The sequence below is a fragment of the Varroa jacobsoni genome, unplaced genomic scaffold (genome assembly GCF_002532875.2).
Source record: "Varroa jacobsoni isolate VJ856 unplaced genomic scaffold, vjacob_1.0 scaffold_1109, whole genome shotgun sequence".
NCBI lineage: Eukaryota > Metazoa > Arthropoda > Arachnida > Mesostigmata > Varroidae > Varroa > Varroa jacobsoni.
This window is the reverse complement of record NW_019214011.1, coordinates 327,612-345,266: the sequence shown is the minus strand read 5'-3', so window position 1 is coordinate 345,266 and position 17,655 is coordinate 327,612. Positions and strand designations below refer to the sequence as shown.

Here is a 17,655-nt window from a genome sequence, read left to right as displayed (position 1 = left end):
TCGTGCAATAGAATAGTATGCGACATGCCATCGGAGCAAATCTGAACCTTCAGTGTTAATGTACGTGTTGAATATTCTGAAAAACATGACGTAGCTTAGTACACGAAGTCTACCTTGTTTATTTTTCGGGTTTTGAATTAGCCGGTCACCGCAATAATCATACAGAAACTGGAAAGATGAACAGATTAACTGGAAGGAACAGGGCTTATCTTTGATGAACATTGGAAACGTGCTACTGTCGACTATGAAACGCGCTTGTATGAGTTACTGTATCCAACTCTTGGACGCACACGAAAATATCGGGACACGAGTTTTCAGTTTACGTCGATTGACGTATGGCCAGTATAGCACAGACCTCTGTAGAAATCTGCTCTATGAAAGATGATAATAATACTTCTGAACAGTAGCATAAAAGGCTTTATACCTTTGGGCCTTTGGCAAGACGACACAGATTCAGATATGTATACATACAACCGACAAACAAGACGATGGAGAGGGTTTTACGTCATCCTCAGGTGCGCATTTATTCATTTGTCGTTGTGGTAGTGAGCGGGCGGATTGCGGAATCATTAACGGAACAAGAAAACTCTCGGCAGCCTTTCTACTGTTAACAGCTCACGAGTACACAATCCCACCAAAAATGATAACAACGTTTTGAAAATGGCAATCTCTCCCATTTATCTTAGTTTTTTTCAATGGTATTTATTATATCTGGAATGGAAACGTTAACTATACACGGTGCGCGTTCGTCTGACATGGTACTTTATAGTAGAAAAATTCATTAGCTACTTTTGTTTATGGAAGAGTGATAACACTCCTAGATTTTTATCTACGAGCAATATCATCTACATATATATATTTGACGCCGCATAGAGGCAACGTGTAAGACTGCCTGATCGCCTACACAGTCGGGCTAACATATACGTATAAACGCGATAAAAAATTCCGTGATACGTGGATACAGTAGAAGAGTAAAAGCTGTCGTAGGTGTATTGTTGTTTAATAAATTTTCTAATGCTACGTGGTAAATTATTGCAGTTGAAATTCATGATATTTCTAAAGGTACATCGCAAATCCATGTAATATATATGCAAAAAAAAAGGAGTAGGTGTTGCTCTTTTTTAATTACCCAGGAGACTTAGCTTCTGTCGATTTGTTTTTACCAATTATATCGCTGATGCTTTGACAGAAGACACTGATAGCTTTAATCCGTTCGTTGATAAGCTTGACTGTGTCAATGCACGCATGCTCCTTTCATCATATTAGAAAATTCTAGAAGATAAGCTTTTTACGCATTCTTTGCTGGACAAAATTCACTGTCTGACTCCAACTCATTTGATCGGCTCCTGTTTAACTGGCCTAAACAGGCGATTTTAGAGCCTGACCACTAAGGCCATCTTGTGATGAAAACACTGATGTGAATTCACTGTATTCCATTTGTTAAAATCAAGCTCCTGAAATTTTATTATAGGTCATCATTATTTAAGTAGATTAAGCTTGCTATAATGAGAGTAACGATTGCGTGCGTAAGCGAGTGTAACTTTTCGACGCTTTTCTTTAGCCTAATTTTAAATAGAACAACATATTGAGCTTTTCGTATTGATAGTTTTCCCTTGCAAGGCCCTTTCATTTTACATACGTCCAGACGAGCGCACACACACACTCAGTTCCAATTATTTACGCAGCCGTAACGGTATTGGCCAAACCCGGCTGTGCTGTCTTCTCCACCCCAGCCTCCTCATTTTTTTAGCAATGGAAAAAACTAACAAGCTAATTTTTGTTTATGCTGTTGTTGTCGTCGTCGTCGTTGTGCTATTAGTATATTATATTATTATTACGATTCTCATTACCGTGAATCCTGACTTTTCAGATGCAAAGGAGTAAACGTGCATTACAGGAGTGTGCAGCCTAGTAGAAATTTGGAATCAACAACGTTTTCTCTCCGTGGTAGCAGATGTTTGTCACTGATGGCACCGCAATGCATCTGCACTATCTTCCGTCAAAAGCTGCTGCAGACACTACAGTGGCATCAAAACCGTCACGAACTGCCCGACTTTTTGAGTCCTGGTAACAGCGAGTAAAATGACTGCAAATCCAATAGAAAAGACCGATGTCTAATGTTTGTCAACGGCTTGAGCTGCTGATGTGACCGCCTGCCGCCCTGCCCTTTACTGACTTTCCGACCTGGGTTACAATAATAACAGCAGTGGTTGGTCCGTCGGTCGATTGGTTCCTAATTTGACAGTGCATGTCAACACTATAGGATAACACGGTTGGAGCCGTCGATTTCTTATCAAAATTCCTAGAGGCATTTCCCTATTCGAGAGGTATGGCTGGTATTAGGTAGTTCAGAAGTAAAAAATTATCCATTTTATACTTACGGATATGGACTGTTGTAGACCAGCCGAACGCTACAACGTTATTGTACTTAACAACATCAGCAGTGATCCAAAGCATATGCTGAGAAGCATAATCAGTCAACAGCTTATGTCTATATGGCAGTTATGATTTTTGTAACTATATAACCGGAACAAACATTTCTTTTTATTATTGTTTTGTCTCGACTGACGACCATTATCAGAATTATGCAATACTTTTCCTATCAGGGGAAATAGGAGCCACACCATAGCGTGACGCTAACAAAACGGCTCTTGCTATGGAAGCCATAGTCGTAATTAGCCAAGCCTCCAGCTTCCCTTGCGACAGAGAGAAACCCTTTCCTTTTGCCCAGGCAGCACTCACCGCGCGAATTCGACAAAGGTAAATGTACAATTTCGGCCGAAGTTCGCAGATGTCTAGTGTACCGTTATAGTTTGTGATGTCCTACTAAGCATAGTTTTCATAGAGTAACATAGTAAATCGTGAATAAATATTTAATTTTGAGAAAAATTCCGCTTCAAGAAATCAAGTGACTATTCAAACTACAGACAGAATGGTTTAGCGGGGAAATGAAAATTAAAGGCGAAATAACTTAGATAGAAAGGGTTCGGTTACGATTTCATGAACTTCAAGGACCGAGACAGGACCAGTTTGCCAGCTCCTCCCAATGCCCAATCGGTTTAATAGGATAGAGAAGACCTAGGAGAGGAAACGGCAATTCTTACTGTTCGCTTCCTTAGAAAGTAGAGAAAACACACTGCAGGAAGGAAGCTAGTAAATGTCACCTCGAGCCACGCTAGTAATGACAACCCTATATCAATTCCGAACCCAACTGGTCGAAGATCCAGTTTGTCCGCCCTAATTTTAGCAACGACTACTAGTTTAGCGATCTGTAGCCCCGCAACGTATTCCGAAATAAAGCAGAGCCCGCTTGATGAGTAGTATTTTTCGAGAGCTAACTTTTTGTCCTTGGCACCTCGGCCGTGGACCTTGAATACGGTACAGGCCAGCTTAAATGCAATGCATGGCTACTTACCTACAAAGAATCATCGAACTCCCTTCCCTCCACTATGGTACTTTGGAGTGGGCTACCTGTAAAAATTGCGATGCACTTATCATTTGTTTCGGGGAGAAAATCATTATTATTTGGTTCCCGTGATACGGGTTTGTAGGTTTTCACGAGGCAGGAAATTTTGCCCGCGACGAAAAGCGCGATTCATACTTTTTATGGCTCTGTGGTATTCGGTGATATGCGCCTGCTCTTTAATGTGGGGCAATTATTTACTTACTAAATGGAGATGGCATTGTATTATTGTTACAGATGAAAGAAGACGTTCACTTTATGTAATGCGTACATGTCTATATATTTTGCAAAATGCAAACAATTGGCGATGTTGATTGATACGCCATTAACAGTACTTTGAACGTGAAGTAGTCACATGGACACATCGTTATCACATTACCGTTAGATTATACAAGCTCTTTTAGATGTTCCCTTCCATCTTTCATAAAATGTGAACTTTTCTTTACGTGATTGTCCGCCATTAATTAGAACGGGCCTTTAAAAGGCTAAATTGTTCACGTACGTCCACAGTCAGGACAAGCAAAGGAAGATAGGCAGACAGTGCAATTGGATAATGTTTCCTACACGCATGTCACGTTTCGTTGAGTGATGCTATACTGCCCATTGTTGCATCGTGTGGTAGTAGAATGCAACCCGCACGAACAATAATGACGTGACTCTGCCCCCCCCCCCCCTAGTCGTCCCAATCATGATAACAATAATCATACAACATGTATAACACAGTACAAATGAAACATAGTCAAGCGTATCTGCTTTTGCCCGGTTCAACTCATGCCCCCATCGTCGTAGCGATTCTTCTAATAACTACAGTTTATGGTTCGTTCGTTGTTTATTATTGCTACGTCGCAACATCCCTCCATGTAACAACTTCTCCCCACAGTTCGCATGATAGCTGGCCAATCGTATTGCTAGGACAAAGGATATGTAATTCTAATGCGTACAATTAAAATACGCTAGACACTACCACTACTAGCGGCCGTGGGAAGCTGTGCACGCAAGGAAACCAGTAGGTGAACAAGCGTGCATCTGCGATAGCCGCTTACGTGTACCGTCCCTTCTTGCCTACCTACCTAGCGTCAGTCTCCCTGCTCAATTGACTCGTGGTCCTCGCTCTATTGCTAGGCAGATACATCTGTTGCTTTTGTTGGTGACTGCTTGTTCGTGGAAGGCTTGCTTGTTGTTCTGAAGGGGGAAACGCAACAGAATCGGCCCAAACGTTCTCGTTAATCGCTCTTGTCAGCTTCGAATAACACACGAATATGCAAGCACGGACGCAATTGGACAGATGAAGAACGAGCACGCCAATGATCATCATAGTGATATTAATTAATTAAAGTTTCACTATCTATGAATAGTGTTTCTATTATCTAGCTAGCTTCTATGATTATTTTTATAGAATAAATATTGTGCCCCGCTGCGTGATAGATATTTGCTGGCAATAGTGGGGCAGCGGCCGGCGAACTCGGCAGGAGGAAACAACTAAGCGCGATATTTCAATTTCGCCTAGGTTCTGTAAAGAACACATTATAGTAATGTCCATATGTATATTTGTGTTTCGTATGTAGTGTACGTATATTATAGCTTATACGAGGATAAAATAATTAAATTCTCATTACTGAACATGCTGATGATTTTCATATTTTCGCCTCACGAAGATAAGCATTAAGACACTGTTCGTTTATCCTCGTAAAAAATAAAGTTTTCAAGGGTACATCTTAGGTGGGATGTTCTGCTGTGCGCTATTGGTTGACTTAAACAGAACGAACACTTAGCGAATATCAGCGCCCACTGAATAGCAGGTAAAGACATACAAAATTTAAACAAGGATAATAATATAGACAGCAAAATCCTCGCCTTTAGACCGTATTAAGGCCGATAAATTTCAACTGTCACCAAAAAAACTGAAGCAAAGGTACCACTTCGATCTTCAACGCACACCTATATCGATACCGTTTTGAAAACATTACTCTTCGATCAATTAAGCTATTGTCTACTACGTTTTCTTCTTAAAGATCGATACGAAACATGTTCGTAAAGAAATTTTGATTATAAATTTCAATCTTTGAACAACAGCACCATCTCGGCTAGATTATCAACATTATCGCGATCACCAGCGTCGCGTGTACGTTCGACGCTGCTGGCTTGGTGTCTAGCTCCGTTTTCGGTCGGAGCGCTAGTCTTGTCCTCCATGAGGGATGCGTATACCTTCGCTTTTCATTGGTCAAACGTATACGTTCCATCCCACGACCGATCTGATTCGGTTGGCTTCGAAAGCTTCCACTGGTGCAGCTGTTCCCAAGCCTGCCTTAATTGTCACAGCTATTTATATTGCTCCTGCTACCTTTACCAGTAGCGTTTTTAGTGATTTGTGTCACATTGATTTAGGTTGGCTCTTCTTCCCAGTCGAACAGCAACAGCGACTTCCGTTCATATCAGTGTCATTTTCAAATCGCCCGCCATTTGCTGGTGGCCAGTCGATTAGCGGTTCGTTGTTTCTCTTCAGGCCTACTATTGCTTGATGACTTCTGCACACTCATAGCTACGATTACCGGCAGCCATTCATACGATACCCCCGTAAGATCCGTAGACAGCAAAATGTCATGCTAGTGCCACTATTGCTATAAGACAAGCACGCAACAATCCCTGCGATCCTGAACTATGTATTTAGCGGCGGCGCTGGTGTCGACAGCATCGGCAGAAGCAACAACAAAAACGAGGAGACAAAAATGTGAGCTGTTGTTGTCAATTAAAACCAGCAAGCTTTTACAGATGTACATCCCGAGCGATGAGAGAGTTGTGGCACGAATGGGAATCAAGGATGAAGGGAGCTTTCGTAGAAGAGGGTTAGAGTGAGAAATTAACGACGTTTGATGTTGATGCCACCGCCGCCATCATCGCCCATCGCTGGTGACGCATGAAAGCATTCGACACTTTGCGACGGCGTGGACCACGACACATCTCCTCGTTTTCTTGTCGGCCGCTCGCTTGTCTGCTTGCGCATATTAGCATCTTTCTCTCAAGGATCAAATGCTCCTATCGCATTTGTTGCTGTGTTTCTTTTTAGGTTAACCGTGGCATTTGTTATTTTTTTATATAAGCGCATACGTTTATTCTACGACCCTCGGCTCTCCATGCAGAGGTGCAACAATCAATAACGCGATGACCAAGTAAAGATTCCAGTCCAACTATAGCCTTTTTTTATGGCTTATTTTCGGTCAAATCAGCTTGCGGCTCATTTTAGCACTGCTTAAAGCTGCTTAAAGTGTGTACAGCTTATGCCGTCATACCTAACGGGTAATCAAGAAGGCAATCGTATTTAATTGGGATTTAAAAAATGTCGGGATAATAAGTGTGAAGTTTTAATTCTTCCAACTGTTTCAGTCTTGTTCCGTCAAATGCCGTTTAACACACTTGTAGACCCTCGAAGGCTAACAACAATTCAAAATTACCCTTCGGCTTGAAGGACACGCACAAAATGTCCTTGCCTATTTGGTGAAACACCAAAGGTTACTGAGCGGTCGGCCGCAATGTTCATTTTTCCAAGGAATACATTTTTCGTATTTCATACCGTATGTTAGAGTATGGAGGTTTGGCAAAATGCTTATAAGGGGTCATATTCGGCTTCTGTATCGAGTAAATGTGCCAATAGAAATTTTTCCTGCTAGCCTATTTACGTCGTGGCTATCATTTGATGATACAGGCTGGCGAAACGTAGCATGTACAACTTCAAAAGTAACTATAATTATCCAGTGGTGTACACACGAAACCAAAACCTACCCGAACATGCTATTTGTGCCACAATACAAGCTATAATTGGATACGAAGTTTTCTGTAAGGCTGTAGCCGCGACGAGCCTTAACCAAAGCCTTATCATCTTGAACGGTACTCGCTGAAAATAAAACGTGAAAAGTGCATGTGGATGTGTGTATGTGTCGGGAAAATGGGCATTCGCATGATTCGTGGATCGTGCTGTTGAACCCAAACGAATCTGGCCTAAATATCTTTAATAAGATATTTAGGTATTTTTTTTACTATCTATAAAGCTTGATCCATTAATTGAACAGCTAAGTCAGTCATGACTCCTTATATATAGTCACAAAACATAGGAAAAATCAAAATTTTAAGTTATCAGCACAATTACATCTTTTGATTCCACTATATAAATGGACATGGTAATCGACAGGAAGTAGTTGTTGTTGTTGTACATCACCGACTTTTGACATTTTTGTACATTTTGACCTCGACGCACCCCGGCAAAAATCTGTAGCCAACCCCCAATTATAATAGATTAATCAAACAAAGGTACATGTTACATAGCGTCCCCTTTCGTGATACACCCGTAAATTTCTTTAACATCAAATGCAGTACGAGACGGTAGGTAAGAAGCCACCGAAAAACATTGAGAAATTTCCGGTCTCACGTTGAACGTCGGAGCATTTCCTATCAAATGTTACGGGATAAATCAATTGCTGGAAATGCGAACTTCATGCTATAGTAAGTCGAAAGGGTGAGTATTTTGGCGTGTGCCGTCCTTTCCCTTACTGCTTTCCAGCGCCTCTTCCAGACATTTGGGCAGCTGCTTTTCGGCAAGGGCCCAAATGCAACTTGTGTAGAGAGTACAGGTGTAGCATCTCTGTTGCTACTACTAGGCGATTGCTAGCGGAGACAAACAAAAAAAATTATGATTACCCCGTGAAGTCAGCACCGATGAATCTTTATACTGGAAAAAAAACACCACACGCGAAACAACTGAACTGTCGTCTATGTTCCTTGCAATCATTTATTCTAAGCGTTAGCATATCGGCAGCGATGCCAACACCCATTTGGGTACAATAAGTTTTTTATTGATAACTTCTGATTTTGCTTGTTATGACATTGAGCGACTACACGGAGCTAAATAAAAAGGTCCAGTAGATTATCTAAATGCTTGTAAGATGTGCAGCGAATAGAAAAGTAGCAGTTAACTTGAGAAGTAAATGTTGTTATATCTATATGGATTAATTTTCCGGCCCCGTTTCTAGGGAGCTTACAGTATTTATTCATCCTGATTCCATTTAGGCAGAAATCCATCATCACTAAATGTAGCGAGTTTCGTGCACATACAACCATATTGATTTATCATGTGGATTTCCAACATCTTTTGATTCCATTAGATGTGGAAGTAGAGCGCCATTAAAGACCCACAAATCAGGATCTACACCAATCAGTCCAGATGGCCCCGACCCGAAGAATGACTTTCGCTAAAAAGCGATCTGCTTGCTACCACGGACAGGTCATGCTACTGTTCTATATGAAAAGCCATAACAATTAATCATTATCAATAGACATCAATTTCAAATCATTTTCGTTATCGCCGTCGAAGTGTCGACTCTTACGGATATCATCGTCGTTCGACTGTGACAGTAACGGCACATTGGCAGTGGCATACCAAAAACAAACAAAAGGCGACGCGTAGCAACGACGACGGTCCCTAGAAAGTCAAGAATATTCCTCGCATTTCGTCTCAGCCCAGCGAGGTGCTGCAGAAAACCGAAAAATTTCTACTTCTTGTTCGACCCCACCAACAAGAACTTGGACCACGCCAATTATATAGCGACAGGCAGAACACCTTAGAGTCTATGCAGAGTCGTATACGTAGAATAGGATACAACGCAGCACATACTACCACGCTAAGCTACAACGGATACGTAACTATGCGACGCGGTAATAACAGAAGAGATACGGTCATAAGCAGGCCACAGGCAGTTTGGCGTTCCTATACAACAGATGCATGCACGTACTTCTACATAGGTTAAAACGGACGCATGGACGAATTTGGTGCGTTTCTGTATGCAAAAGTGGCGGCCAAGATAGAATGAAACATGAATGGCTACAGCGAACAAATGCCACTATCAGCAGAGAACAGGAGGGATCAGCTTGGTAGGGTGGCCTTTTTCTCTCTCTATCTCTCTCTTACTCGTACCTGTAATGGAGAAGCTGTAGCGGCAGTTATTGAGGTGGACGAGTTATTGCAGTAGCCGCCATCGACAGCAGCGCAGTCATAATCCATGTATCGATAACCGTCGTCTCATCAGTAGAAAACACTTGGTCGTCTGATCGGAATTATAAACGTTGTATCGTACAGCGTCTAGGAAGAGAACTATTGCTTTGACGACTGCTGCTGCTGCTGCTGTAGTAGTGATAGTGCTCATTCGTGTGCAAAGCCAGTTGCAATTGTATTCTAGCGCATCTTCTGTACATTAATGTTGATCAGCTAACGCAGATGGCGATGCCGTTACTGAACTGCAAAGTTCTGGCCCACTCTGTTCAATCAGCCGGTACACTCAGCGGTCCTGTGGCCAGCTGACCGAAAAAATCTCTGTGGAAGTTCTACCAGGTACGGGTATAAGACGCGAGCAGCCAGTCAACTACGACGTCTGTATCTGTGACAACGCTGTTGATGATCGCCACATATCCATAAGTATCATAATAGGGACAGCGCGTTTCGCCAATGTCGACAATGAGGGCCCGTAGTGCGCGGATATAGCAAAAACGAACACCAATTATCGATCGAATCGCGACGACCCGACGTCCCAGCTGCCCGTCAACCGGTAGACCCAATAGACCAACGTGATTCCAGAGATCAAATTATAGAGGTGTCGCGTTCGTGCAATTGCTATTTCTGCCCTTACCGTTGTTTGGCTAGTTCGGCTTGACGCGTTAACTCAGCGTCAGCTAGAGCTTCTCTATGCTGCTGTCGCTATTTTTAACGGCGCGAACATGCCGCTTTTTTTCGTTTATAAACGACCAAGTGATACGATTCTATTAAAAGCGATAATAATAGTGATAATAACGAAAAGCTGTCGGATGGGTTCTGCGCAAACAAGCAGAGCTCCATGACGGCGTCACTGGTAAGACGATGCTACTTCACACGAACTCGTATGAATACTGATACAAAGCTATACTTATTAAAAATATGCATACAGTAAGCTTATTGTAGAAGGCAAGACAATTTGTCTTTTTTTTTTTTTTTCCTATCTATGACGCACGTCATTTAGGCTTAATCATGTCAACGACGTTAGCATTAAATCATTCGTAGGAGAACAACATGCGCAAATACAGAGCTATACTGTCAGCGATATTGATGAAGTAAAAATAAAGACGAGGCATAACTACAAGATCACTCATTCAATGTCTGCAAAAAAGCTAAAGTGGCACAGTAGTCTTAGGCCGTACAAGTGACTGCTTTTATAGAATCAATAGGACAAAACATGACGATGACCGAAATCCTGCCGTTTGAAATACTTGCTGAGACACCGCCTCACGAAAAATTCCAAGTTTAAGTGTATTCTTCATCTACGTAACCTGCATATGAACACCTTGTTCATACCCAAGTTAATAGGTGACTTTGCATAAGGCTTGCTTGTCGAAATGTTCTTTGGCCATAAATTACGGATCACTAGATCCGATATTTAACATATTATATGACTTGTATTTGTAGCGGCATCAGAACCAGCAGTTATGCGTAGATAAGTGCACAAGTTAAGATACAAGCCTGTAAGTAGTACTTGGACGAAATATTCGCGTCGACTCACGGTAATGCACGGTTAGCAGGTATCGTAATTTTTGCAACACCCAGATTGTTCAGGGCCAGGATATATGGTATACATAAAAACGCCTGCATTTATAATACTATTACCTAATTCTGTGAAAAGATAATCCCCAGCGGCGGACGACAGCGGTTGCACCGCAAGGATTAAGGTCGAATTTGCAGATACTGCCATATTCAAAGGGTAATTAACTTTCTTATATATATATGTATGTGTATATGTAGAACTTTTTTAATACATGCTGCTTTGACGTGTCTTCACTATCAAAACGGCTGTAACAGTATTCGGCATTTATCAGGTATATACGTATATTTTTTAGGAAGGCAATGCAATGATAGCTAAGCGATAAAATGACAAAAACTGAATATCTTCTGTTTTTGTCAAACGAATTGGGCCTGCTGTTATTTTCGTAATTAGCGCAGCTAAAACGCCTGCACTAGTCCTATAACGCCAATGGGCCCTGTCAGCTGACGATCTAATGCGACGTATTTAAAGTCTTAGTATCGGATTGCACCATGCCAGACGCATAATTCTGGGTTCGATAACCAACATTATTATGTAATCTTTCATTATATACTAATAAAATCAACATCCCAATAACTCTGTACATTCGCTCTAGGTCAAGGCTCATATATATATTATAGCATTCTTTGTTGTCTTTTAAATGATTTATTCGTTAAAGCGTTGGGATCAAGCGATAAAATAGTAAATTATAGGTGATTTCGAAGGCTGTGGATGAAAAATGTGCGATATATTATACATTGTATCAAAATGTCGGTACGTTGCTTCTTCCAGAAAATGTATGCCAGGCAATTACGATCAGTATGCTTCTCATATACAGATAGGTTCTGAAAGTATGTTTACAAGGAAATCTGTCACGATGGTGGTTTTCACCTCTGAGAGTCTGAAGAACGGTAAAATTAATAACGCTAATACGAGCTAATTAAGTGATGACCATAAAAGCAAGCGTTTAGTATCTGTGAAACGTTCGTTCTTGGCAGCCAACGATGAAACTAAGCCAGTTTGCTTTATTTTGCATGATATGACCGGAATCCCAAAGGAGTTGCTCGAACAGGTAGCTGAATGGCAGTTTCCCTGATGCCGGGAGAAAACCCAAGCGACGAGCTGATCAGTTCGAGCGGCTAGCCGAGCAACGGAAATAGCTATTGACTTGGCTCGTAAAGCGGACCCGTAGACATCAACAGGTAGCGGGTTGGGCTGGGTTTCACTTCAAGATCGGGAAAAAGACGTGGAAAGCTCTCAAGAGCAAGCTGTACAAATGTTTTCCTTCAGAGGAGGCTGGGTTATCAGAACAGTTTTCCCCGTTAGAGGAAGAATGGTGACAGGAACATTGCTGGATGAATTGGCGATCAAATCCAAATGCAGCGTGTTGCTAGAAGGAAGCAGGACATTGGTTGCTTTCGTTAACAGAGCCTAAAGATGAATCATACGTTGAATTTGTTTTGAGCGACCCGAACTTCTATGTCGGAGAAGCTTGACAACCACTTCCTGAATCGGCGGAAACGCGAACAATAGAAGTGGCGGGCTCCAGTAGCACTGATATAGTCCTTGGTGGGCCGCAACACGGCTTTTGCGTAAAGGATCGAACATTCATAGACTCACCCTCATGCAAGCCGTACCAATTCGAGGAGATCATGACAAACTTTGCCAAAATTAACTGAGGTCTTTGTAATTTAGAGCAGTTATCAGGGCCAACTTAACGTAATCAGAATCGTAAGCCGACTGAAGACATACTATTTTTCGAGCGAAGAGATATGGGCTAGACCACGTGAGTTCCCACGGATTCGCCGCTGGAAAATGGGCATCAACTCTGTTGGGTAGGGTCAACAGACGTTATCACTATGAGCGTTACCGTAAAAACAACAAGGTTTACTTTGGACCGTCAAGGTTCAAGGTAAACCTTGTTGGTAAACCCTTACAAGGTTTGGCAAAAGTGCAAACATTAAAGTAAATATTAATAAATAACTGCACCTCTATGGCTATAAGGGTAGGGAGGGTAGCTAAGAAGCGCTCGTGCTTATCAGTCGATGACGACAAAGCTATACTAGCCCGCTTCATTTAATATATTGCCATAGTGATACATATGTGTATCACTATCGAAATCAAGCAGCTGTCACGTGGACCGATGTTTGCTCATAATTTAAAGTGGACAGCTCTTATAAAGCCTGCGATGCCAACAGAAAGTGCAGTAGCAGCTGAACCGGCGTTTTCCACCATCATCATCATCATCACAATAATCAGCACAGTCATACTCATCATCATCATTATTATCGTCGTCGTCGTGAGCAGGAGCACCCGAAGTATTAGCTGTACGAGTAACGGCGGCGGCGTAGCTGAAGAAGATTTGCTGCTCCGCGAGTCGGGACGCCATCATCGGGACAATAGAGACGCAGGCCGTCGTACAATAACAAGCGATGAGGCAGAAACAGAAGCGACGAGTTGCCGAAGCAACTCGCTCAAAGCTACTACAACTCCGTGGGTCTGGCTATATGGCTGCCGGTACTGCCAATGAGCACAACACATTAATATCGGTAATGAGGCGCCGTCCCACATCTTAGTTGCGAAGTACACGTGAAGATGACGAAAAGGCGTCGAAGACGAGAAATACGAATCCATGTCAGTCCATTGTTGGTAAGACGACAGCAACAACGGCAACCACACCGAGCAGACAGCAGGCCGAAAAACAGGAACTACCAGGCTGCCACCGTCGCTACTGTTACCACCAGCTCAAGTACCGCTTCGAGGACTTCAGAGTTCGCATGCGATTAAATACCATGTTTTATATAGAAAAATCTATGGAAACTAAGTTTCTTGTTATTTGCGTGCCGTTGCTGTTCAAACAACCCAAACATGTATATATATATACATATCTAGTACAAGAGTGGGTATGATATCTACGTCTTGATGGTACAAATCTGCATTGTTGGAACACAGTAAATTCTTACCAATCAGATACTCGATAATTCATTGAACACTGCAGCAAAATGTGACGGACTGAAGCAATAACTTATTAATAACTTCGAGGTAAATTCATATTTGAAGAAAATAGAAGGTGCAAGTCGTCAAATCGTTAATGCGTATTGGGAGTATATTCAATACCTAAAACTAATCCGACCAGTTAAATATTGGAGCTTTAGCTTCCCTGCACATTAAATATCCCGGAGACAGTTGAATTGTACAATTATACAATATAGAAGGTGAAAAAAGTAAAGACTGAGATACTAAAACTGTGAAAAATAAGGTTCTGTCAAGTTTCAGCAAAAATGTTACCTCATCAAAGAAAGCACTTAAAAGGTTCAAATTGTGACAGAACACATACGTGTGTTGTCAAGTTCTCTGCAAAAAAGTACATTTTGCATGAATTACATTAAAAAAAGTAACTTCTAGCTGTTAACTTTTACAACGACGTTATCAGATCATGTCATTTCTCTCGAAAACCATCGGTACAAGTAAAACGCCGTAATTGATATCCATATCCCCACTTGACAGGCATTTACCAGTAGCTTGACATCAAGTTTAAATATCCAATTAGGTAGGCAGAAGCGATCATAATAGTTCCATTTTGCCTGGGTTGAAAAAAAGCGGTTCGTTTTCCCTGCGCTCTCTGCAGTCCTTCAACTGTCAATACGTCGAACTGCCGAAGGCCCAGACGCGCGTCTAAACCCTAACCCTAACCTTACCTATCTATTCCACTTTCAAATTTGTGCTGCTATATGTTATAAGAGTTGCGTTATGTTATCGGCGCGTTCAGTCATACGCTACTGAGGAACGAATCGATGGATACACATCGCTTGGCGACCGTTCACCCACTTCAGCATAGCCCAAACGTTCATAATCATCGTGGCATTCAATATTCAAGACTAGACCTCTATTCCGCCTTCTCCCTTTGAATCTGTAGGATATCACTGTACCAATGAATAATGAACAAATTATCACTTCGTCAATCATGGTGATTTTTAAAGCTTGTTTCTGAAGCAAAAAAAAAAAAAAAAAAGAAAACAAAGAGAACACAACTAGTACTCTTCGCTAATTGACGTGGCCAGTTGTTTCCACTCGCGCACGTCGCTATGTCAGCGATATCACTGCGTTGACCTTTTGTCCGTCACCAAAAGCGCCAAGACGTCGACGATAGAGCCAGCAGCGGTCCAACGGGTCTTCATCCACCCTTCTCTGAAGTCCACTCTGAAGATGGCTACATTCTTTAGTCCCATTTTGCCTTTCAACATTGTTCTTCAATAGCAGCTGCTGCGGAATGGCTTTCGCTTTTGATTGCGCCTTTGCCGGATTGTGCTCCACCTTCATCTACTGACGGCGAACTACTCTCTCCACTCGCGACAGCCACCGCCTGTATCGACAACGGTAATAGCGGCCGCGCAACGGCACTGCTTTCGCTGTCGAAGGGACTGCTACGCTAGCGAAAGCTCGGTGCTGCCCTACCGCCGCTGCTTCTGCGGGGAGTTAGTTCGGCGTAGCATCCCCTTTGACGTCGATCACTCTCTCCGACGGCTCACGGTAGATTTTGGGTAAGGCGCTTTGGTTACCGCTTTCATAACTTGCGTTGCTAACGGTACACGAGCGCTTTTCAATACAGAAAAGTAGACGCTGGGCCTGACAAGGTTTAGATCGCGGTCAGTGAACGTAGGAAAAGCACGTAGGAAGCCGAAGCAATAGAAAAAACCGCCTGGAAAGCTTTAAAGTGGTGCACGATCTGGAACTGTTGTGCGGGAGTTGTGCAAACAGACGGACACTTGTGTAGCTGTATCGATCCTCTGGACGTGGCCGTAGATCGGATCGAGTCTGATCGATCACGCGGGATCTGGATTGACTCTCTGAAAATTAACAGCAAGGAGCACTTTTTCTTCTTTTTGAATTTAAAGATTATTAACTGCAAACGAAATTACAGTGAAAGTGATTAAGTGCCTTAAGGATTTTTTCGTCCTACTGGAAAGCCTTCGTTCTACGGATATACTCCAGTTCCACAGCACAGGTATGGGAGCCTGGCTGAAGGCGCCACGAATATCATTAGGTGTGATGAGTTGTTCAGGCATCGTCACCAAGGATGCACTTACTTATTTTGATTTGCAAAACGTCAGTTGTTGGTTGAATTCCTAAAGCATCGGCTGCCGACAACGAGATGCTTAATTCCATCAGTGTAAATGTGTGAATATGTATATGGGGAGATAAAAGTGGAAGTTCTCACCAATGGGATACTTCATTTGCGCCCTTTGTCTGCCGTACTAATGCGCTCTTGAGGTTTCGTCACCCTACGACGATACGAGGAGCCTACATTACGAGCCTACCAGTTACGTGCTACTAATTGGTCGGAATTTGCAGTGTATCACTGCGTTAATAAAGCCGAAATAGAGAAGGATTAGCGCGCGATTCAGAACGTGTTTCCAAGTGTTGATATAATGATGGGCCTGAGCTAAAAAACTTCGTGATAATCACTTAGTGCTTTGCATCGTCGATATATATTGAGACGAAGTTTCCTTCTCTGATGTGGAATGAGCATTGTAAGGTCACTACTATAGACGTCCACTAAACACGAGCTGCTTATTCCGCAATTTGCAGGATTTGATGTCCCTAAGCTGCGATATTTTAATAATTTCGACGTGTTCCCATATTTGCTTGATGTTCGTTAGGTTTTTCATACCAAATTGGCAATCCTTGAATCGGAATTAGACCCGTGTTAATCTATGAACGGCGTAATTCCTTCCCAGGAAAAATCTCTTCGAGAACGACGTGCCCTGTAAGTACGTTTGCTTGCTCTTCGGTGGCGATCAATTCTTAGCCTTACTAAGAAGCTATATGCATACATAAATGACGCCGGTATGGTAATGTCTTTTTGACATTAATTGAGTTTCCTTTTGCGCAATGTCTGACTTTGCATGGATTGACAACGATGGACTCGTGCGAATCTAGCAGTATAGTAAATAGCAAGATTGCCTGCAAAAAATCAAATTCCATTTGTTTAAGCTACAGCATGGCTGTCGACGTGGTCCAAACAAACAAATAGTAATGTAAATTGTTCCAAGTTGTTTTTGATATTCATTTTGGTGAGCATGGTGAACCCGATCTCATCCCCGTGATGGTGCAGTGGTAACGGGTTTCTTGGTTAAACCTAGAGACACACAGTGCTCTAAGTTCGAAACTGGCCACATACATACTTCGTTTCGCGCTAGAAAAAGCAGTGCTCCATGCCGATATCAGACGTAAAATTTGCGATATCTAAGTGCGATCTGGCCGTCGTTGGTCAGCGCAGCCGTTGCAAGTCTCTCCATCTACCTCGACCTTAACACCTTCAAACATTCATGTTAATTTGAGTTGTTGTCGAGCTTGACTCACTAACACGTTGACCTTATTGAAAGATCTGTGTCATTCTTACTGCTCTCGTAACAGCTGCTAGTGACCCTTCAAAGATTATCTCTATCAGTACGCAGGAGTTACATTTGACAGCAGGCGCTGCAACATCCCTTAACTCTGTCACGTTTTGGAGGACGTACGATAGCTCTGGAAACATACGAGTAATGTTTTTGCCGCCGTAAAATGATTACATCGTATATATTCGTCAATTGCTCGTAG

At 42.3% G+C, this 17,655-nt stretch overlaps 1 protein-coding gene across 1 annotated transcript in view; it reads left to right on the top strand.

Annotated features, from left to right (window-relative positions):
* Positions 1–15,599: 15,599 nt before the first annotated feature.
* LOC111266715 (uncharacterized) overlaps positions 15,600–17,655 on the top strand; it is a 42,629-nt gene continuing 40,573 nt past the window's right edge. Inside the window, exon 1 of the mRNA XM_022844438.2 lies at positions 15,600–16,060. The gene's annotated coding sequence lies outside the window, so the exon portion shown is untranslated. The remainder of the gene's footprint in view (positions 16,061–17,655) is intronic.